The sequence below is a fragment of the Hibiscus syriacus genome, unplaced genomic scaffold (genome assembly GCF_006381635.1).
Source record: "Hibiscus syriacus cultivar Baekdansim isolate YM2019G1 unplaced genomic scaffold, ASM638163v2 tig00110475_pilon, whole genome shotgun sequence".
Taxonomy (NCBI): domain Eukaryota; kingdom Viridiplantae; phylum Streptophyta; class Magnoliopsida; order Malvales; family Malvaceae; genus Hibiscus; species Hibiscus syriacus.
Window position 1 is genome coordinate 25360 of NW_024062754.1, and position 24308 is coordinate 49667.

The 24308-nt window shown below is 37.7% G+C and overlaps 1 pseudogene; it reads left to right on the forward strand.

Moving 5' to 3' along the window:
- The first annotated feature begins 778 nt into the window (after window positions 1-778).
- Window positions 779-24029, forward strand: LOC120128189 (annotated as a pseudogene).
- The last annotated feature ends 279 nt before the right edge of the window (window positions 24030-24308 follow it).

Here is a 24308-nt window from a genome sequence, read left to right on the forward strand (position 1 = left end):
ATATAAATCGATTTGATTTTATATTTTATAAAACGAAAGAGTTACTTTTAAATTATTGTTTGAAATTTAAGTTTGTTTTATAATTTATATTTAAAATTTATAACTATTTTTTAATATTACTTTTAAGATTTAAATTTAATTCTCTCTTTTTGATAATGTAATATACCTTACCACAATATCGATACTTAATTTAATAATACTGTATTAATTAATGATATATAATGTTGGTTAACACTCTCAATTAATCATTTCTTTTACATATTCATTTTAAATTGTAAATAAAAAAAAAAATTTACTCAAGGATTTACGTAACTTAATTATTGAATAAAATTTAGAAAGTAGGTTCGCACTTGATGAATATCAAATTCAATCTTTAAATCAGGTTCAATTAGCTAAAATTACAATATAATAAAAAATATATGAATCATGATTGGATTCAACTTATAAATATTTATAGCTAAATAAAAGTAATAGATTAGAAATAATTTGATTCGATTTAATTTTAAATATAATTGAGACTCGTCGTAATGATCATATATTGAATTAAAAAAATTATTAATTATCATATTACAGAAATTAAGGATAAAGAGGTGCATAATTGAAATTCATGTAAACACGAGGATCAAATATAATATTTTAAACCCTAAAGAAAAATAAAAGAAATGAAAAGAGTGGGGAGTTGGCCGAGTCTTGAAGTATCATCGTGCATGCATTCTTATTTTTGCAAAGTACCAAACTCTTCTCTCTCTCTTTTGATTTCTTTTCATCTTCTCTCTTTTGCTTTTGCATGCACATGATTCGTTTGCTGTTATCTGATCTCTTATCATCGCCGAATTAACTATTCCGTCGTCGGAAGAAACTCCTCGTTTTCTCGATTCTCTCCGAATATATATTTTCAAGCATCATCATCTCGAAGTCTTAGAGACGCAAGAGTAAAACAAAAGGGAATTTAGCATGTTTGCCTTTCGCAACATTATTTAACGTCGGCGAAGCAGCAGATCTCTCTTATCTTCTTCAACAGGTTATAATTTTCTTTCAGTTTCATTTTAAATTGATTAGTATAACAGTATCCTTGTTTGACCAATTTTGAATCTGTTCTGTTTTGCTTTTAGCTTACTGATGATTTTCTTTATAGGATATTTTCTCTGTTTTTGAGATATATATAAACATAGATTATATTATGAAAATTTTCTAGGAATTAAGTTTGGAGTATGGCTTCAAAGAGCTGCATGAATGTACTCTGCGGCGCGTCCACGTCGATTGAGTGGAGAAAAGGCTGGACTCTGCGATCTGGAGATTTTGCTAATCTCTGCGATAAGTGCGGGTAATTACGAAAATTATAATCTGTTATTCGTATTAGACGTAAGCTTAATGGCAGCTAAGCTTCAGTTCATGAGTCTTGGACAGAACTCAGAGCAATTGAAAATTTGTTTTACTTTCTTTATCAATGGTTAAAATGTTTTGTTCTTGTTGGTGAGTCTTATAATAAATTGTTTTATACTGGATTGGAATATAATTTCCCTGGGAATTGATTTTCTTTCATGGGTGATAAAGACTGCAGGGTTTTAAAAAAACGGTCCGCGACCGCGATTTCGGCCACGATATAGCGGTTTCGCCGCTATCCGAGTTACCCGCGACGGCCGCAATAGCGTCCGCGAAGGCCGCAATCACGGTAAATCCGAAATAACCGAAAACGCGACCGCGACCGCGATTTGAAACCATGATAAAGAGCAATGGAACAGTTATTGAAACTATTGATTTTCATGATTTTTGTTTCTTCAATGGTTAAAAGTAGTTAAATACAACAGAGGAATCCAAACAAGGCAAAGGTTTTTGCCCAGCTGGTGCTATTTTAAGACCGCCATTGTTTGAAACAATTCATTTATGTTTTTTACTCGCTGTAGGTCTTCATATGAACAATCGATATTCTGTGATGTGTTCCACTCAAAGGATTCTGGGTGGAGGGAGTGCACTTCATGTGGCAAGGTGGGCGACCCCAAATTTTTAGTTTCTTGCCTTGTCCCTGTCAACACTATGGTACTTTAATCTCAATCCTTTTTGTTTGTTGGCAGCGTCTCCATTGTGGATGTATTGCTTCAAGGTGTTTGCTTGAGCTTCTTGATAGTGGAGGTATCAACTGCATAAGCTGTGCTACAAAATCAGGATTTAACCATGTAAGATCAACTTATTCATTCTTTTCCATTTTTAGAATGTCAGATTATAGCCCTGCATTATAATCTCATGCAAAATACTATGAAAAAAATTATGCTTTAGGGTTTAGGATAATGAGGAACATTTTTATGGGGATATGCATACCCCTGAAATACTCATATTACCCCCATCTCTATTCTTTTTGGTTATCGCCATGGGATGCAGTCCTTTTTGGTTACAATATTTTTTTCAAGTTTTGTTTTCTCTTTCCTTCCCCTTCTAAAGAAACAGGCTATGTGTTCATTCCAAGATCAAATTAGAGTTTAGAATTGGTCTTCTCACAGGTTATCCCTAGAGATTCCTCTTGTATTCTTCTTCTTTCGACATTAATGAATTTTCTCATCTTCTGCCCATGGTTTTTCCCGAAAAGGTTTTCCAAGTAAAATCTTGGTCTCTCTTTTATTGTGCAATCACTATACTTGTCATTATATTCTAACGACGTCTTTGTTATATTAGTTCTATGGTTCAGTCTCTTTCTGTTTGATTATTGCTAATTGATACTTGATCTTTTAGGCCTTTACATGTAAAAGTTCAAATATTTATAATGCTTTTGAAGCATATGTATACAGATGATCGAAGATGAAAAGTCTAATGGATTTGGTATAGTGAAGGGTGATGCTGGTCAATTGCACTCAACCTCTGCAGACAACCAATTAAGTGGTGCAAGCACTGAAACCCTACAGCTTATGCAGTTGAGCAACAATGCAGAAAGCACAGTGCTGAGACGGTTGCCTCAGATTCACAATGATGACTCAGGTCGGTCTTTTGGGCAAATGAAACAAGAGAAATTTTTGCCTCCTGCTAGAGAAAGTGGAAGCACATGCTTGTCAAATATTGATCAAGGATCTGACGGATGGGTTCAAGCTGTGAAGCCTACCACTAGTAGAATTAATATTTATGAGTCACTACCCCAAACGAACTTGAGTATTTCTTTGGGTGGCTCATTTGGGAACCAAAATGCCTTTCCTAGTTTAGTTGTAGATGAAAGGGGTAAGATGTCTTCAGTCTTGCAACAGGCATACAAATCTCGCCATCTTCTGCCCAAGCCTCCAATGTCGGTCCTTGCAACAGGTTTGAAGTTGAATGCAGGAATGGTACCCCAGATACGAGTGGCTAGGCCCCCAGCCGAGGGACGTGGACGAAATCAATTGCTTCCTCGTTATTGGCCCAGGATAACGGACCAAGAATTGCAACAAATTTCTGGAGAGTATCCTCCACTTGGTCATTATTGGTTTAATTTTGTGCCCAACCATGTGTTAGAATGCTAGACTACAAAAAAATTTCCCATGTCTATCTATTGATCTGGGCAGTGAAATCCTTAACCATGTAATTTTCCAGTTCAAATTCCACCATTGTTCCACTGTTTGAAAAGGTTTTGAGTGCAAGTGATGCTGGACGGATCGGGCGTTTGGTACTGCCAAAAGCATGTGCTGAAGTTAGTTTCTCTTCTATAATGCTACACTTGCAATTCATATCTATTTACCTTATGGTTGAGATGCCCTGTTGTGTATAACAAAGAATGAATTTGCAGGCTTATTTCCCCCCCATATCTCAACCAGAGGGTCTTTCCCTCAGAATTCAAGATGTGAAGGGAAAGGAATGGGTGTTTCAGTTCAGATTCTGGCCTAATAATAACAGCAGGATGTATGTTTTGGAGGGTGTGACTCCTTGCATACAGTCCTTGCAGTTGCAAGCTGGAGATACTGGTACCATACCACTCTGAACCTTATCATGGAACAATCCAAATATTTTGTTTTTAGCTCTCATTCAGTAACTTCACTTATGGTTCTCTTACACAGTAACATTTAGCCGTAAGGATCCAGAAGGGAAGCTTGTTATGGGGTTTCGTAAAGCAACAAACACTGCAGCAGCTCAGGTAAAGTAACAGTCACTTTCCATTTTAGCAAATTTGATCAATCAATATTGATATATATACTGTCAAATAAACAGGAAAGCTTACCGTCTGTCATTCCTAATGGCACTCTATCAAGTGAAAGTTTCGTTTCGGGTGTTTTTGAGAACCTGCCCATAATTAGAGGTTACTCTGGCCTTCTTCAGTCATTGAAGGGAAGCACAGATCCCCGCCTTAATGGACTGTCCAAACATTTGAGTTCAGCTGGCAGTAATGAGGATAGGACAAGGGAGGACTTATTACTATCCCCGATGTTAACTCCTGAGAGAAAAAGAACTCGGAACATTGGGTCCAAAAGCAAGAGGTTGCTAATTGATGGTCAGGATGCTTTGGAGCTGAAACTTACTTGGGAAGAGTCTCAGGATTTGCTCCGCCCACCCCCAAGTGTCAAGCCAAGTATTGTCACGATTGAGGATCATGATTTTGAAGAATATGATGCGAGTACGTTTCCTGGAATACTTGGGTTTACTAATGCTTGTATTTGGGCTGTTTAAGTACACTTGGCACCTTCTATCAATTTAACTTCCGACATCTGATGATTGTTGAAATACCAGTTTGCTTTTGTGATTCCAGTCTATCTCATGCATTGAAAAAACCAAGATTAATTACGAGTAATGTCGACACCCGATTTTTCATCTCGTTCTTATTATTATTATATGTATTATTATTAATATTATTTTACATATTTGGCAGGCTTAATGTGCAGCCCAAATTACAAAATAAAACACAACAGTCCACTACAAGATTTCAACCCAAGTTCCAGACCCGAGACTCCAAGAACCGACCCATAGTAAGCTGGATCAGACCTGACCCAACAGCAATACAAGGAGACCCGAACTGGCCCAGTAACCTGACCCGGTGCTAGATCCATACCCGAGGTCACTGCCAAGCACGCTGCTGAGCACATTGCTGATCACCAAAGTAACCATCGTCATTCCTTACGGCAAATACCACCCAAAAACATAAAAAAAAATCAGACCAAATTAACTCCACTGAAATCCACTAAATATTAGAATAATACCAAAAATCTGGAAAAATCCTGGATCCAACCTGCTCCCACATGCGTGCAATTATATATCCAGCGTAGAAAACCCACGTGAGAGGCAGATTCGAACCACCAGAGGCAAGCAAAACAGAGGGAAAACAGATTGTAAGGTTCAGTTCTTCAATAGAAAGAGGGGATCTTTCGAAAACAATTTGTAAGGGGGGTCATTAGCACAAAAGGGTCTCCTGGGATTTTGATTCGAAATCAATAAAATACCAACTTTCTTCCTTTGATTTTTCGCATAAGCAATACAAGTAACTTATCATTCCCATCTTTATCAACAACCCGACAGCACAAAGCAAAGCATTTTTAAGGTAATAAATCATATTTATTTTTTAGCATAAGTTTTGAAACAAAATAGAATATAAAGAAGAAGTAAAAGGAGGAAGTAAATATTACCATGGGGTAGTCGGAGAGGAGTGTGGTCACCACAACGTAGAGGCCGACCGAGCGATGAACAAGTTGTGGATTTTGGTGTACAATCGCCGTTCGGGTTGAGAGCAACAGAGAAGGGAACCAAGAACAATAAAAAATTAAAAGAGGTTTTAATTGGGTATAGTAATATGACAATAATTGTTTAGTATTTTAGTGTTAAAATTGGTGGGTTAATCAACCCACGTGGGAGGCCACTCATTAGTGTTTTATGATTTTTTTTTATTTATGGTTTTAGTCTTAGATATTAAACATGCTTATTTTAGTCACTTGCATATTTTATTTTTGTTTTAATTTAGATATGATGGTTTGATAATTTGTGTTTTAGTCTTATTTTTATTTTTATGTTTATTTTTTTTGTGTATTTTGCATTTTAGTCCATTTAGGGACTGTTACTATAATTTACCGACTTTGTGTATGTGTCCTTTTAGATTCATGCATTTTATTATTCAATATTTGATTAATTTACTCTTAAAATTCGTTTGGTTTGTATGAAAATTAATTTATTATTTCTAGCTTTCATCTATTAGTGCTAATTTAACGTTCTCATTGTTTTCGCCTTAATTTTGGAGGATTATGTGTTGGAGTAGCATCTTGAATATTTAATTACTTTGACCATGTAATTGCTTTGATCATTTATAAGGATATATATTATTTTATTTAGCATATGGTATATATATATATATATGCACACATTAATTATGGTAGTGAATGTGGGATTTGAACCCACGCCATTTATAATATATATATGTATTATATGTTCCTTATGTATATATTATATTCTATCTATGCATGTATATATTTAATGTTTAGTTCCTTTGTATGTTATTATTAGAATGTGTATACATATTTAGCAATATTTAGTTATTATTAGTTTTTGATTGTTTATAAATTACATATATAGTTGCATTCATTTTGATATATAAATTAGGTGTAGGGCATCTTTTAATTAATTTTGCATGATATCCTCATGAGCATTACTTGACTTGAATTGAAATAAATTGACTAAGAGTAATATTCGATCATTTTATAATTATAGAAAGAAACTTTCTAATACGTGAATATTTAATCTATTTTAATATATAACATTAAGTATTAATACTAGAACTTACATTTTAGATTTGAGCCCCTATGTTCCTTAATTTTCATAATTTGACACTTTAAGTTATAAAAATCCTTAATTTACTTTTAGTTTAATTAGGACAAATAAAATTTTGTTTGATTGCGTTGTTTTTACAAATCTAAGGTACTGTTCACTTATTAAGGAATTAATAGTATATCCTCCGCGATTGTGCTCAGGGGGTGACTACTGGTAACTCCCCAAATAAGTCAACATCCTTTTTAAACCACATCATGTTTTCTAAAAATGAGGCAATGTTCGGTTATTAGACAGAATAGCTGATCTCCCGCATTTACGCTCGGGGGGCGAATGCTATCGGTCTCAATAAACGAATACCCTTTTCAAACTCTACATCCTTAATGATTTTTAAATTAAATAAAGATCGAACTCAAAATTTCCAATTTTAAATATAGGGTAATCAACTAGGTACCAATTTCTGGGCGCTTGTGGGGGTGCTAATCCTTCCCCACGCGTAACCGACTCCCGAACCTGATTTCTGGATTTTGCAGACCTAAAAAACTCGGTATTTTATTAAAATAAAAATATTTTATTAAAATCACCCGGTTTTTATGGTGTTCCAATCTCACCTTAAATGATTGGTGGCGACTCCTCACCTTTTGAAACGATTTTCAAAGAGAAACCCCATCGGCATCGGTCTTTCCCCTTCTGGGCGAAAAACGGTTACGACAGCTTGGCGACTCTGCTGGGGAATTTTGTTTTTTTAAACAAATTAAGAGTCGAGCCACGAGTTGGTTACCCTATATTTATTATTTGGAAATTATGAGTTCAATCTTGTTTAATTTACGATTCATTATGTTATTTCAAAAAAAAAAACAAAAAAAAAAAGATTTTCTCTCTGATTAATGCTTACATTTATGTGAAATATTTAGAATTGTTGCATATCATAGCTCTAAACCTGAGCTCAATCCTAGTATACTTAAGTAGAGAGAAACGTCACACCTCATGAGGAGCATTGGGCTTTCTTGTGTGGGTCTGACAAAGTATCTCTGGAAAGCACCCTAAGTTGCCTATCCGGATATCAGTTCCGAGGTACGCTTTTAGTGGTGTGATCCCCTGAGCTGAACCCGATTCGCAAGTCTGTAATGGGCCAGAATCGGGGTCAACCTTAGCAGGTTGTAAAGATGGCTTAGGAACCTTTTATTAGAACCCAACCTCATATAAAGAATTTAGTAAGCCTACCTCGTTAAAGCCATGCAGATAACTTAGAAGAATTAGATCGCATGATGTTAGGATTTTTTATTTTCTTTGATTATTTTGCATTCGATACTTTAAATTTTTACTAATTATTCTTTGATTTTTTTTTAATTATTCTAATATCACTAACTTATTGCTTTGTTTCTTGATTGCATGTATCATTATCATATCACATCATTTAATAAACGGTATTGATTCCCAGATTACCTAGTTATTATAAAAAAAGCTTAAGGCAACAATGTCTTCCGATGGGATTGAGAATGCAATCAGTGTTCAGACCTGGTCTGAATACAGACAAACACGGTTCGGGGACAGTCTTGCCACTACCGAAGATACAGTTTTTCCAGAAAAGGTAATCATTCGAGTCAGGCAGGCACATTGGGTTGAGTTATTCAGAATTTGGTCCACCTGGGATGATAATGAGAAGACATTGTTCAGAGGGATATACGGCGACATCGTAGAGCTGCTGAGAGTACCAATAGATTCAGTGGTGATTCGAGCCCTTGCCGAATGTTGGAATCCAGCTTACAGATGTTTTACTTTCGGTAAAGTAGACATGACCCCTACCTTAGAGGAGTATACGACTTTGCTGAACATTCCGAATGTTAGAAGACATTCCATTTACACCAAGGCAATTCGACCTAAAGGGTTCATAGCCAAGATGATCACGTTGACGGGAAAGACCAAGGAGTGGGTTGAAGAGTACATTCGTGATGAAGGGATCTCCTGGGCTCAGCTGAAGAGTTTAATTTACGAGCAAACTCCGTCGAAAAGAAGAAGAGATCACTTCGCACTTGCAGTATATGGTTTGGTAATTTTCCCCAGGAATGAGGATCACTTCGACATCACCTTAATCGATTTCGTCGAAGCTGTCGCTAGAAAGAATCCTGCACCAGCCATCCTTGCAGAAACATTCTTGTCACTGAACCAGTGTAGACGATTAGGGGGAGGTCAATTCATCGGATGTGTTTCACTATTACTAGTTTGGTGGTGGAGCCACTCCTGGATAGTCGAGAAAGGCTGGGCTCGGAGACATCAATCAAATTTTTCACCTCTAGTGGATTTCCTCGACAAATGCCAAATCCCAGAGCATCGCAAGAGGAAAGACTGGGTTGAAGCTCTCCGTAACATGAAAGATACTGAGATAGTATGGAAGGCTTATTGGTTACCTAAAGAGGACATACTTTTTAGGTGCGGTAATGATAGTTTTATAATGCTACACGGATTATGGGGAGCTATCGGGTATACTCCGTTAATTGTACTTAGACAGTTTGGTACCCGACAGTTCGTACCAGCTACCCATGGCCTGAAAGAGGCAGAGTTTTCTTTCTCTACTCCGGGTTACCGAGAGCGGATTTCAAAGATCTACGCGGCTTGGCAGAAGCCTCAATGCATGAGCTTCAAGATGATAGAGCCTGTATTCACGCCGGCCTATGAGGTTTGGAGGTCGCAGAGAATTAACAACAACACACCTAAGCCAAATTTAGAGGACCAGTTGACTATGGAGGAGCAATTGAGGAGGCTCCCAACAGAAACAGAGTTGTTAAAAGAGGAAATGCGACTGATGAATTTGGAGAGAGAAAAAGAACAGAGAAGCTTTTCGGAGGAGAAAACAATATGGGAACTTGAAATGATTAAAAAGGACGGGGTGATAAAACAATTGGCCAAAGAGAAAGAAAAGGTCCAGGAGAATTTTGATGCGCTAAACCAAGATTTTCGGGCCTTAGAGAGGAATATGAGAGCCCAAGATCTACATCATACTGCCAAGACCCTAAAGATAAAACTCGATAGGGTAGAAAGAAGCGCAAGAAGAGGCCAAGAAGAAAAGAAACGATCCATACAACACGCTCGGAAACTGAGAGAGCAAAGAGATGAGACTAACAAAGAATTAGCACAAAGGCGAGCACAGATTGAACAACTCGATGCACAGCTGCTTAGCATCGATGAGACTTTTCGGAACCCTTACAACAGTCTTCAAAAAGAAAATGAGATGTTAAAGAAGAAGATAGTTGAGCTAGAAAGAGCAAGGTTAATCCACTCATCCGCACAAGAGGTAACAATGCAAGAAAACGAGGCCTTAAAAGCTAAGATTACTGAGTTAGAAGTCATAGTGCATAGATGTCATCAGCGAATCCAACAGCTAGAAGAGAGCCGACCATTAACTAATCCAGAGCTTGGAATTGCTCTACGACAGGCTCAGGACACCATTCAAATGCAACATGAAGCAATGGAGAGAGCAGTGGATCAGGCTCGCGATGTAGCTCGCCAAGTTTATGAATTATCTGAAGAAGCGGCAGCTTTAAGAGTTTTCGTGATTCTAGAATCAGAGGAAGAACGCCGCATCATGGGATTAATGATAGAACTTGAGAGATTAGGGAATATGGCAAGATTCTATATTTAGTATTCATTTCGATATAATCTCTTTGCCTAAGTGCTTAGACGTTGTGTGTTGTTGAGTACTTTTTATATAAACTAAGTTATTTTGGAATCAATATCGGGTTGCATTTGCATTATCATTTTCATATGATTTTTTCCTAAATTTTTAAAATCTTAATGATTACATTATAACAATTCATTCATTAAAATTCACCAAATAATAAAATACAATTTCCAATCATTTGTAGTTATTCTGGCATACACCTCACACCCATACGGTACTCGTCAATCAACCAAGAAAATGGATGACAAGATTGCACAAATTGAAAAAACTCAAGCTGAAATGCAAGAGAATTTAAAGAAAGCGCAAGAGGATATGCGCGAACAGATGATGAAGGCTCAAGACGACATGATGGCAAAGTTGATTAGTTTGCTACAAGGAAATAGTATAATCCGAGAAGAGACTCCAGTTATCCGTCATACTGCCGAAGAACCATTATATCCCCCTGGTTTCACACCACCGCATTTCCACGCACAACAAACCACAACCATCCAACCAAAAAAAAATACAAGTAAACCTACCTGGCTCTTCTACAAACCCGCAACCAATTGAAGATGTCCCTGATCTGGATGAAGAAGACAAAAAAGAACAGGATAAGGAGATTAAGAAAGAATGGGAACAAATGAAGCATGAATTCCGAGCTATGAAAGAAGATGCTAGCCTATATGGAATTGACGCCAGAGAGCTAAGTCTGGTCCCTGATTTAGTGTTGCCGCCGAAGTTCAAAGTTCCAGATTTCGAGAAATTTGATGGCACCATTTGTCCTTCTGCACACGTTACCATGTTTTGCAGAAAAATGACAGGCTATGTGGGAAACGATCAGTTATTAATTCATTGTTTTCAAGAAAGCCTGGCAGGATCAGCAATTCGTTGGTACAATCAGCTAAGTCGGGCTAATATTAAATCCTGGAAGGATTTGGCTAAGGCTTTTCTAGAGCAATATAAGCATGTAAAAGATGTGAGGCCAAACCGAATTCTGTTACAGAGTATGGAAAAAAGATCCAACGAGAGCTTCAGGCAGTATGCCCAAAGGTGGAGAGATGTGGCTGTGCAAGTTTATCCACCATTAGAGGAGGAAGAAACTAATATGTTCTTTGTAAATACTCTGAGGGCCCCTTTCTTTGGACATCTTATTGGAAATTCGTCCAAGAATTTTGCTGATATAGTTAATGCAGGAGAAATGATTGAGATGGCGATCAAAAGCGGGAAGCTAGACGGGGGAGAATCTAGCCGAAAGCCTCCAGCAAGAAGGAAGGATAATGAGGTCAGTAATGTGAAGAAATATGATTCTAATAACATTACAGTATCTCGACCACAAGCCACTGTATCGTCAGCACTAAATCCTGTCCAGCAAGGGGCGAAAGAACCAAGACAGGAAAGGGAAAGGGTTCAATTTGACCCTATCCCCATGACTTATAAAGAACTATTCCAGATCCTGTATGACAAACATGTGGTGTCACCTTACCACACTTCTCCAATACAGCCTCCTTACCCAAAATGGTTTGACATCAATGCTCAATGTGAGTATCATGCAGGGGCATCGGGGCATTCAATTGAAAACTGTCTGGCCTTTAAAAAGTTGGTGCAGAGATTAAGACAAAGAAATGTCATCAATTTTGGTGACAGCGAGCAGCCCAATGTGGCTCAGAACCCACTGCCGAACCATGCAGGGACAGGGGTTAATGCTGTTATTGAAGAAAAAGGGAACGAAATCATTACCAAAGTCAAAGAAGTGAAGTCACCCATGCATTGGGTATGGGGGCAAATGGTCAAAATAGGCTGGTTGACCTTTAATGTTAACGAAAATAAGCATGCTTGCCCCTACCACCGTTGCGAGGATCATGTCATTCAAAGTTGTGATGAGTTTAAGGCTTTGGTTCAAAGGCTGATGGATAGTAAAGATATGGAATTTTACCATAAAGCTAAGAAAGAGAAAGAGATTGAGATTTGCGCTTCCGAAGACACATCTAAGGGAGTTTACAATACCAACTGCCCTTTAGTCATCACACCGAAAGCCCAGACTATGGAAAGGTTAATCCCTAAAATAGTGATCACGCCTCCGTCGTCCTTTCCTTATAAGGACAACAAGCAGGTCCCTTGGAGGTATGGATGCCAATTAAAGAATGTTGAGAGTTCAGAGGCTGCTAAGGAAGAAGTGGACGAGGTAGGTCATTTCACCAGAAGTGGGAGATGTTATTCTCCCAACCAGACCAGTGAACCCGAGAAAAGAACGATCGTTGATAAAGGAAAAAGGGTTGAGATATTATTGAAAAATGATGAGCCAACAATTAATGAGCCTGTAACCGAGAATGATGCTGTAGAGTTTTTAAAATTCTTGAAACATAGCGAATATAGCATTGTTGAACAATTACACAAATTGCCAGCTCGTATCTCAATCCTAGCTTTACTATTAAGCTCTGAGGCACATCGAAACGCCTTGTTGAAAATCTTGAATCAGACCTTCGTACCGAAAGATGTACCAGTGGAAAAAATAGACCGACTGGTTGCAAATATTCAGGCGGATAACTTCATCTCTTTCTCTGATGACGAGATCCCGTTCGGAATGATGGGCAATCCCAAAGCCCTGCACATTACCATCCAATGCAAGGGACATGTGTTATCGCGAGTACTAATTGACAATGGCTCTGCCCTGAATGTGATGCCATTAGTAACCTTGAAGAAATTACCAGTCGATAGTACACACATGAGAAATTGCCAAAGCATCGTTCGAGCTTTCGACGGAACAAAGAAGGAGGTGCTGGGGAAGATTGATATTCCTTTAACCATAGGCCCATCAACATACGAGGTTGAATTCCTTGTAATGGATATAATGCCCTCCTATAACTGCTTGTTAGGAAGGCCTTGGATCCACCAGGCAGGAGTCGTTCCATCTACTCTGCATCAGAAACTCAAATTTGTAATTGAGGGGAGATTGGTATGCCTTAATGCCGAGGAAGATATCATTGCTTCCATATCTACTACCGCTCCATATGTTGAAGTAGATGAAGATGCAGTCGAGTGCTCTTTCAGAGCCCTGGAATTTATTAATGCCACATTTGTTGCTGAAAGAAAGAAAATTCCAAAGCCTAGGCTATCAAATTATACCAAAATGGGACTGAAAATGACCCTGGGAAGAGGAGCCAAGGTTGGAAGAGGGCTAGGGAGTCGCTTACAGGGGAATATTAGTCCAGTTTTTCCCGGTTTTAAGCTAGATCGTTTTGGTCTAGGATATCACCCGACCTTAAAGGAAAAATTGAAAAATGTTCAAAAGAGCCAGGAAAAGAGGAGAGCCAGGTTAGCCAGAGAGGATATTAAGTGGGAGCCTATGATTTTCCCATCGCTGTGTGACACCTTCATATCAGGGGCCACATGTTTCAGGGGGACCGATCATCTAAAGAGCCTATTATTGAAAATGCCCTGAGGGATTTGGGTATAAATGTGATATCAGAGGAAGGAATCGAAGATGGAGTGGCTATGGACATTTACCCTGCACCACCAGGCTTTGTGCTAAACAATTGGACTGCAGAAGAATTACCTGTAGTTTACAAAACTATTTCAGAGTAATGCACAAAAACTTTCCCTATTGTCTAAACCTTGAGACAATATATGATCTTCTGTAAGGGGTTAATCTATCTGTTTTTTAATAAATGATGCATTCCTGTTAATTCACGAAATGGCAAACATCATCTATTGCATTTTTTTTATTTCTTTATTATATATTATTATTTCATTCTATTTTGATATGGGTTAGATCCTCCCGTATTTGTATATGTATATATATCTCGTTCGTTATTCTTTCAGGACCTCCGGTATCAATAGTATGAATGCTGATGACTTTGACCCGAAGATAGATTTCGAGCTGCCCATATGTCAAGGGGAAGTTGAAGGTTATGATAGTGATGAGGGAAGTGACTTACCTTCTGAACTACTAAAAATGGTAGAGAAAGAAGATAAACAAATTCTGCCTCATGAAGAGCCCATTGAGATCTTGAATCTGGGATCAGAGGAAGATAAAAAGGAGATAAAAATTGGCACCATCATATCTACTGAGGGACGAAAAAGTCTGATTATGCTGCTCCAAGACTACAAAGATGTGTTTGCTTGGTCGTATGAGGACATGCCAGGTTTAGACACTGAGTTAGTGGTACATAAATTACCAATAAAGCCTGAATGTAAACCGGTACAACAAAAGCTCAGAAGGATGCGACCTGAAATGCTGCTTAAAATTAAAGAAGAAGTAAAGAAGCAATTCGATGCTGGGTTCCTAAAAGTAGCCAAGTATCCGGAATGGGTAGCGAATGTTGTTCTAGTACCAAAAAAAGATGGAAAAGTTCGTATGTGTGTCGACTACAGAGATCTTAATCGAGCCAGTCCGAAAGATAATTTCCCTTTGCCACACATAGACACCCTGGTGGATAATACGGCTGGAAATTTTCTATTTTCATTTATGGATGGGTTTTCAGGTTACAATCAAATAAAGATGCATCCAGATGATATGGAAAAGACTACATTTATCACCATGTGGGGCACGTTCTGTTACAAGGTGATGCCGTTTGGGCTGAAGAATGCAGGGGCAACCTATCAAAGGGCCATGGTAACACTATTCCATGACATGATGCATAAGGAAATAGAGGTCTACGTTGATGATATGATTGTTAAAGCTAAAACGGAGGAAGAACACATCAAGAATCTGAGGAAACTCTTCCAAAGATTAAGGAAATGCCAGTTAAAACTCAATCCAAGCAAGTGTACCTTCGGGGTAACATCGGGAAAACTCTTGGGGTTTGTAGTAAGCAAAAAAGGGATTGAAGTGGATCCTGACAAGGTCAAAGCTATTCAGAATTTACCACCCCCACAAACACAAAAAGAAGTTCGAGGATTCCTGGGAAGATTAAACTATATTGCCCGATTTATTTCGCAATTAACCGAGAAGTGTGACCCTATTTTTCGCCTTCTCTGTAAAAATAACCCAGGAGTATGGAATGATGATTGCCAAGGAGCTTTTGAAGCAATAAAAGGATATTTATCGAATGCTCCAGTCTTAATGCCACCAATATCAGGCAAACCATTAATCCTCTACTTGTCAATCTTTGAGAATTCAATGGGGTGTGTATTAGGGCAACATGATCAAACTGAAAAAAGAGAAAGAGCAATTTATTATCTCAGCAAAAAGTTCACTGATTGTGAGGCAAGGTACTTGCCAATAGAAAAGTTGTGTTGTGCTTTAGTTTGGACTACCCGAAGGCTCAGGCAGTATATGTTGTATCACACTACTTGGCTGATATCTAAACTTGATCCTCTGAAATATCTAATGGGTGTACCTGCTTTATCTGGAAGATTGGCTCGTTGGCAAATCTTATTGTCTGAATTTGACATCCAATATGTAAGTCAAAAAGCAGTTAAAGGAAGTGTTGTGGCCGATTTCATTGCAAGTAGGGCTTCTGAAGAGTATGAACCACTGAACTTTGATTTTCCAGACGAAGATTTAATGGTTATTTCAACTGAGGAGGCATTTTCCTATAATAATGAACAATGGAAGATGAATTTCGATGGTGCCTCGAATGCCTTGGGGCACGGGATTGGGGCAATTCTCGTCTCACCTGGTGGAAAACACTATCCTTTCACCAGCCGATTGAATTTTGATTGCACAAATAACATGGCCGAGTATGAAGCATGTATTCTGGGTCTTAGAGCAGCCATTGAGCGTAAAGTGAAAACACTCAAAGTATACGGGGATTCAGCACTGGTAATTTATCAACTCAGAGGTGAATGGGAAACAAAGGATACGAAGTTGGTGGAATACCGTAAGTTGGTCCTAGAGCTCATTAAAGAATTCAAGAGAGTGACATTCCATTACCTTCCCAGAGAAGAGAATCAAATGGCGGATGCTCTGGCCACTTTGGCAGCAGCCTACAAAGTCAATGAATATTCAAGCATGATGCCTATTACGATGGAAGCTTACGGGTATCCAGCCCATTGCTATAGCATAGAAGAGGAAGAGGATGGAAATCCCTGGTATTATGATATCCTGCAATATATTAAAAATCAAAGCTACCCTAAGCATGCCACTGAGAATGACAAAAGAACTATTCGAAGAATGGCGGTAGGGTATGTGCTTGATGGTGATATCTTGTACAAGAAGAGTCATGATCAGGTCTTGTTGCGATGTGTGGATGCCAAAGAAGCCAGAACGATTATTGAAGAAGTGCATGAAGGAGTATGTGGTACTCATGCTAATGGACACGCAATGGCTAAACAAATAATGAGATTTGGATATTATTGGTCAACCCTGGAAACTGATTGTATCAATTTCTCCAGAAAATGTCACAAATGCCAGATTTATGGAGATAAGCTCCACACCCCTCCTCATCCATTGCACGTAATGACTGCTCCATGGCCATTCTCTATGTGGGGCATGGATGTCATTGGGCAAATTTTACCCAAAGCTTCTAATGGCCATCGTTTTATATTCGTGGCAATAGACTACTTCACTAAGTGGGTAGAAGCGGCCTCCTATGCAAATGTCACTCAGTCAACAGTTTGCAAGTTCCTGAAGAGAGAAATTATTTGTCGGTATGGGCTACCAGAAAGGATCATCACCGATAATGCCTTGAATTTAAACAATAAGATGATGGAGTCAGTATGTAAACAGTTCCAGATTAAACATCATAATTCCACCACTTATCGCCCAAAGATGAATGGAGCGGTAGAGGCAGCTAATAAGAACATCAAGAGGCTCATACAGAAAATGACTGAGACTTATAGAGACTGGCATGAGAAGCTACCATTCGCTCTGTTTGCTTATCGAACTTCAGTAAGGACGTCCACTGGGGCAACTCCGTTTTCTTTAGTTTATGGCATGGAGGCTGTGTTACCCATTGAGGTCGAGATTCCGTCACTACGAGTGCTGTCAGAGGTTAAGTTAGATGAAGCAGAATGGGTGCAAGCTAGGTATGATCAGTTGAACCTGATTGAGGAAAAAAGATTAAAAGCTATCTGTTATGGGCAAATGTACCAGAAACGTATGATAAGGGCACATAATAAAAAGGTTCGTCCACGAGAGTTTCAAGAAGGAGACTTGGTGCTAAAAAAGATTTTGTCAATTCAGAAAGACTTTCGAGGAAAATGGATGCCAAATTGGGAAGGACCTTATGTCGTAAAGAGGGCCTTTTCTGGAGGAGCTTTGATCCTCACCGAGATGGATGGACCAGAGTTACCTAACCCTGTGAATGCTGATGTAGTCAAGAAGTATTTCGCTTGAGAAAAAAGGAAAAAGACAAAAAATGAAAAATGAAAGAAAAAGAAAGAAAAAAAAATAAAAGGATGGTTCAAGATGAAAACCCGTAAAGGACGTCTTGTAATCAGAGAAGGTCTCAGGTTGAAAACCCGTAAAGGGCGGCTTGAGAATTGTGTAAATTCAGAATTTGTGCATGGTGGAGCTGAATTAGTTGGGTAACCAGAAAGTAAATGGGATTCAAACACTGGCTTATGGCATTCAACAGTCGGGAATTTGGCAGTATTGGGGGAACTTCACACCCTTACGCATTACCATAATCCTCAAGATCTCCTTGACAGAAGCTACACTCGGGTCCTCTTACGGCGTGCCAGTTCAAAAGCATTCATACTATTGATGTCTGATGACGCCTACTGTATTTTCTTTTGATTATTCCTTTTAAAAGTTTGTCATGTATTCACTCAAAAAAACTCTTTATTTATAAATAAAAAGATGTTTTTAACCGCATTGTAAGCATCCTGATTAAAAATAAAAACATATAGATTAGCTCGGGAAACATGAGATCATTGTGCATTATTGTACAAAAAGTTTTGGAAAATACAGATATTCTGAAGCCGAAAATGGTTTTAGCATAAGGCTTATGCAATGTTAGACCATAAGAAGTTAAAGCCTTGGGATATACGCGAATGCTTAACAATTGAGGATAACCCAAGAGGTTTTGTCACTAATTAAATAGTGGGTCATGAGAAGCACATGGGTTCAAAGAGTAAAGAGAATTAGAGTCAGGCTCAACCAAAGAGTGCCCAATCAGGGTTTTCGTTTGAGATAAACTGCTGTTGATTTTTCGTGCCCAAATCAGTCTGAAGTACAAGGCCATTAACAAAAGAAAATTCTCGTTTGAAAAGAAAATACCCTCAAAATAATTGCATCATTGCACACATTTTAGGCATAAACATGATCATGACATAAAATGCATAATAATGAGTGCTTGCAGATTCTCCTAAAAGAAATGGCAAAGATGTAAAGACCCAACAAAGAAATAACCAATTAGAATTTCCATGTTTGGTCGTGGCAATACAAGCTTCCGCAAGAGAAATTTCTTCCAAACTTATCTTCCCAAGATTTTCAGATCTGATATTCCCTTCAGAGTAAGTGGAACAGGTCTCTCTTCTCCAAGATTGATATTTCCTTTAGAGTAAGTGGAACAAGTCTGCCAGATCTGATATTCCCTTCAGAGTAAGCGGAACAGGTCTCTCTTCTCAAAGATTTGATATTCCCTTCAGAGTAAGCGGAACAAGTCTCTCTTCTCAAAGATTTGATATTCCCTTCAGAGTAAGTGGAACAAATCTATCTTCTCCAAGATCTGATATTTCCTTCAGAGTAAGTGGAACAGGTCTCTCTTCTCCAAGATTTGATATTCCCTTTAGAGTAAGTGGAACAAGTCTGCCAGATCTGATATTCCCTTCAGAGTAAGCGGAACAGGTCTCTTTTCTCAAAGATTTGATATTCCCTTCAGAGTAAGTGGAACAAATCTATCTTCTCCAAGATCTGATATTTCCTTCAGAGTAAGCGAAACATGTCTCTCTTCTCCAAGATTTGATATTCCCTTCAGAGTAAGTGGAACAAGTCTACCAGATCTGACATTCCCTTCAGAGTAAGTGGAACAGGTCTCTTTTTCCATGATTTGATATTCCCTTCAGAAGAAGCGGAACATATCTCTTTTTTCCAAGGTTTGGTATTCCCTGTGACAGCGGAACAAGTCTACCCTGATTCAATCTTCCCTGAAGAACAGTGGAATGGATCAACATCCCCAGATCTGATGTTCCCTGAGTGACAGCGGAACAAATTCCTCATCATATCTCAAATATTGAAGTTAAATGGATGAAAAATGCATTGTCTCTTCATCTTTGCCCTATTCTTTTTAACATAAGAATGGACAAAGAGGGGCAACTGTCGACACCCGATTTTTCATCTCGTTCTTATTATTATTATATGTATTATTATTAATATTATTTTACATATTTGGCAGGCTTAATGTGCAGCCCAAATTACAAAATAAAACAACAGTCCACTACAATTTCAACCCAAGTTCCAGACCCGAGACTCCAAGAACCGACCCATAGTAAGCTGGATCAGACCTGACCCAACAGCAATACAAGGAGACCCGAACTGGCCCAGTAACCTGACCCGTGCTAGATCCATACCCGAGGTCACTGCCAAGCACGCTGCTGAGCACATTGCTGATCACCAAAGTAACCATCGTCATTCCTTACGGCAAATACCACCCAAAAACATAAAAAAAAATCAGACCAAATTAACTCCACTGAAATCCACTAAATATTAGAATAATACCAAAATCTGGAAAAATCCTGGATCCAACCTGCTCCCACATGCGTGCAATTATATATCCAGCGTAGAAAACCCACGTGAGGCAGATTCGAACCACCAGAGGCAAGCAAAACAGAGGGAAAACAGATTGTAAGGTTCAGTTCTTCAATAGAAAGGGGATCTTTCGAAAACAATTTGTAAGGGGGGTCATTAGCACAAAAGGGTCTCCTGGGATTTTGATTCGAAATCAATAAAATACCAACTTTCTTCCTTTGATTTTTCGCATAAGCAATACAAGTAACTTATCATTCCCATCTTTATCAACAACCCGACAGCACAAAGCAAAGCATTTTTAAGGTAATAAATCATATTTATTTTTTAGCATAAGTTTTGAAACAAAATAGAATATAAAGAAGTAAAAGGAGGAAGTAAATATTACCATGGGGTAGTCGGAGAGGAGTGTGGTCACCACAACGTAGAGGCCGACCGAGCGATGAACAAGTTGGATTTTGGTGTACAATCGCCGTTCGGGTTGAGAGCAACAGAGAAGGGAACCAAGAACAATAAAAATTAAAAGAGGTTTTAATTGGGTATAGTAATATGACAATATTGTTTAGTATTTTAGTGTTAAAATTGGTGGGTTAATCAACCCACGTGGGAGGCACTCATTAGTGTTTTATGATTTTTTTTTATTTATGGTTTTAGTCTTAGATATTAAACATGCTTATTTTAGTCACTTGCATATTTTATTTTTGTTTTAATTTAGATATGATGGTTTGATAATTTGTGTTTTAGTCTTATTTTTATTTTTATGTTTATTTTTTTTTTGTGTATTTTGCATTTTAGTCCATTTAGGGACTGTTACTATAATTTACCGACTTTGTGTATGTGTCCTTTTAGATTCATGCATTTTATTATTCAATATTTGATTAATTTACTCTTAAAATTCGTTTGGTTTGTATGTAAATTAATTTATTATTTCTAGCTTTCATCTATTAGTGCTAATTTAACGTTCTCATTGTTTTCGCCTTAATTTTGGAGGATTATGTGTTGGAGTAGCATCTTGAATATTTAATTACTTTGACCATGTAATTGCTTTGATCATTTATAAGGATATATATTATTTTATTTAGCATATGGTATATATATATATATGCACACATTAATTATGGTAGTGAATGTGGGATTTGAACCCACGCCATTTATAATATATATATGTATTATATGTTCCTTATGTATATATTATATTCTATCTATGCATGTATATATTTAATGTTTAGTTCCTTTGTATGTTATTATTAGAATGTGTATACATATTTAGCAATATTTAGTTATTATTAGTTTTTGATTGTTTATAAATTACATATATAGTTGCATTCATTTTGATATATAAATTAGGTGTAGGGCATCTTTTAATTAATTTTGCATGATATCCTCATGAGCATTACTTGACTTGAATTGAAATAAATTGACTAAGAGTAATATTCGATCATTTTATAATTATAGAAAGAAACTTTCTAATACGTGAATATTTAATCTATTTTAATATATAACATTAAGTATTAATACTAGAACTTACATTTTAGATTTGAGCCCCTATGTTCCTTAATTTTCATAATTTGACACTTTAAGTTATAAAAATCCTTAATTTACTTTTAGTTTAATTAGGACAAATAAAATTTTGTTTGATTGCGTTGTTTTTACAAATCTAAGGTACTGTTCACTTATTAAGGAATTAATAGTATATCCTCCGCGATTGTGCTCAGGGGGTGACTACTGGTAACTCCCCAAATAAGTCAACATCCTTTTTAAACCACATCATGTTTTCTAAAAATGAGGCAATGTTCGGTTATTAGACAGAATAGCTGATCTCCCGCATTTACGCTCGGGGGCGAATGCTATCGGTCTCAATAAACGAATACCCTTTTCAAACTCTACATCCTTAATGATTTTTAAATAAATAAAGATCGAACTCAAATTTCCAATTTTAAATATAGGGTAATCAACTAGGTACCAATTTCTGGGCGCTTGTGGGGGTGCTAATCCTTCCCCACGCGTAACCGACTCCCGAACCTGATTTCTGGATTTTGCAGACCTAAAAAACTCGGTATTTTTAAAATAAAATATTTTATTAAAATCACCCGGTTTTTGGTGTTCCAATCTCACCTTAAATGATGGTGGCGACTCCTCACCTTTTGAAACGATTTTCAAAGAGAAACCCCATCGGCATCGGTCTTTCCCTTCTGGGCGAAAAACGGTTACGACAAGTAAGATATAGTTTCAATTTTTTGGTAGATTTTGTTAAAATTTAAAGAAAAAAGGGATTTATTGTCTTCTATGGGGTAGGAAGGGAATGCATTCATTCATGTGACATTAACTGATCTTTTCATTCTTGCTATGTGATAGAATAAGACAGGTGCATGTTTATTGTAGCATATATTTATTAACACAATGTTTCTCCTGGAAGAATGCAGTCATCAATGTGCCATTAACTGATCTTTTTAATCTCACCGTGTGATAGACATAAGGTGGGCATGTGCTTATGTAGGATTTTATGAACACAGGAACCTCCAGTTTTCGGGAAGAGGAGCATCTTTGTCGTCCGTTCAACAGGGTGAGCATATGCATTTATGTTTTCATTTTTGTTCTGTTTCTGTGCTTGAAAGGATCAATTTATATCTCAAGTTTACGGTGGTGTATATCTATCTTGTCTTGAATTATAAGAATGATCTTCAGGGGACACGAGCAATGGGCCCAGTGTGATAGTTGTTCTAAATGGAGAAGGCTGCCTGTTGATGCTCTTCTTCCACCTAAGTGGGCATGTGCAGACAACAAATGGGATCAAAGCAGGTCAGCATTTTCAGAATCGTTGTTCCCTTGTAATCCTATTGTTATCTTTAACGAGTATCGAAAGAAATCTTTTCATTTTCTCTGCAATTTTTTGTCAGGTCTTCATGTTCTGCACCAGATGAACTGACCCCAAGGGAGCTAGAAAATCTTCTTAGATTGAACAGAGGTACATTCTCAGAATATTTTAACTTGAAGACTATATATGTAACACAGTGCTTGTGCATATTGATTTCTTCAAGACTATACATGTAAATTTATATCTTGATATTTCACATGCTTATTCCATAACCAAAATGTTACAAGCTACATATTTTCAGTGAATTTGTTATTGATTTACTTGATTAAATTTCTTATTCAGCTACATTTAAGCTATATTTTATATATAGATTTCAAGAAAAGGAGAATAGTAGCATTCATAAGCAAACCCAGGAGAATGAGTCATCACTTGGTCTGAACACTTCAGCCATGCTGCAATCCTTGGAGATAATGTAGCTGATTCCGGCACTACGTCGGTGGCGACCACAACTAAACACCCGAGGCATCGTCCTGGTTGCTCTTGCATTGTGTGCATCCAGCCTCCAAGTGGGAAGGAAAACACAAGCCAACATGCACATGTACTGTGTGCATGACGGTAAAAACGTCGTTTTAAAACCCTCATGATGCGCAAGAAGAAGCGGCAGTCGGAGCGTGAAGCGAGATTGCTCTAAGGAATCAACAAGCATGTGATCCCAGAGAAGAAGCTGAGTCGGCAGCAGCTCTAAACATGTATCGCCATTCCGCCATCCTTCTGAGAATGAAGCAATGTCAGTTAGTGAGTTAGAATCCAAGAGCCAGAGCAACAACCTAGTCCCCAAATTGGTTGAAGCCAACACCGGACAGATAGACTTGAACGGTCGTGATGACAATTGGCAATTAGATTCCACCCGCAAGAGCATGGCGAATCTTCTTCGAGTTGCAGGCCTCCGGTTGGAAACTTACCTCAAGGAGAATGGCCTTACAAGCTTGGTATCTGATCGGTAAGCAATCTCAACATCACATGTTCCACCACAGATCTTATTGCAGGTGAGCCACAAGACGATAGATCTTCCCCTTCTGCCACAAAAGAACATGACACCGGGGATGAAGAAAACGGTGAAAATGAGAATGATCCTTAATGACATTCCAGTTCCTCTTTAGACTAAATCAAACCAATGAAACTTTAGTCGGTGTTCGATAATTATATGTGTTATTATTTCTCCAAACATTGTTTTTCTATTCATAAAACCCAAATCCGGAACCAAATATCTATTATTTACTATAAGCAATATGGATTAGAAGAAAATAATAATCCATTTTCAGATCAGATTTGCACTCTTTATATACAGATGAATAAACGAATACTTTTTATAAACAATCAAATCCTTCCTGACTAGTCCTTCTAAGGCTTGCCGATGATGATTTCCGAGCATATTTCATTTAAAGTTGGTGTAATGAGAGGGTAGAGGAACAAGCTTGGGGTGGAAGAGTCAATGCCAAAGCAGGTGG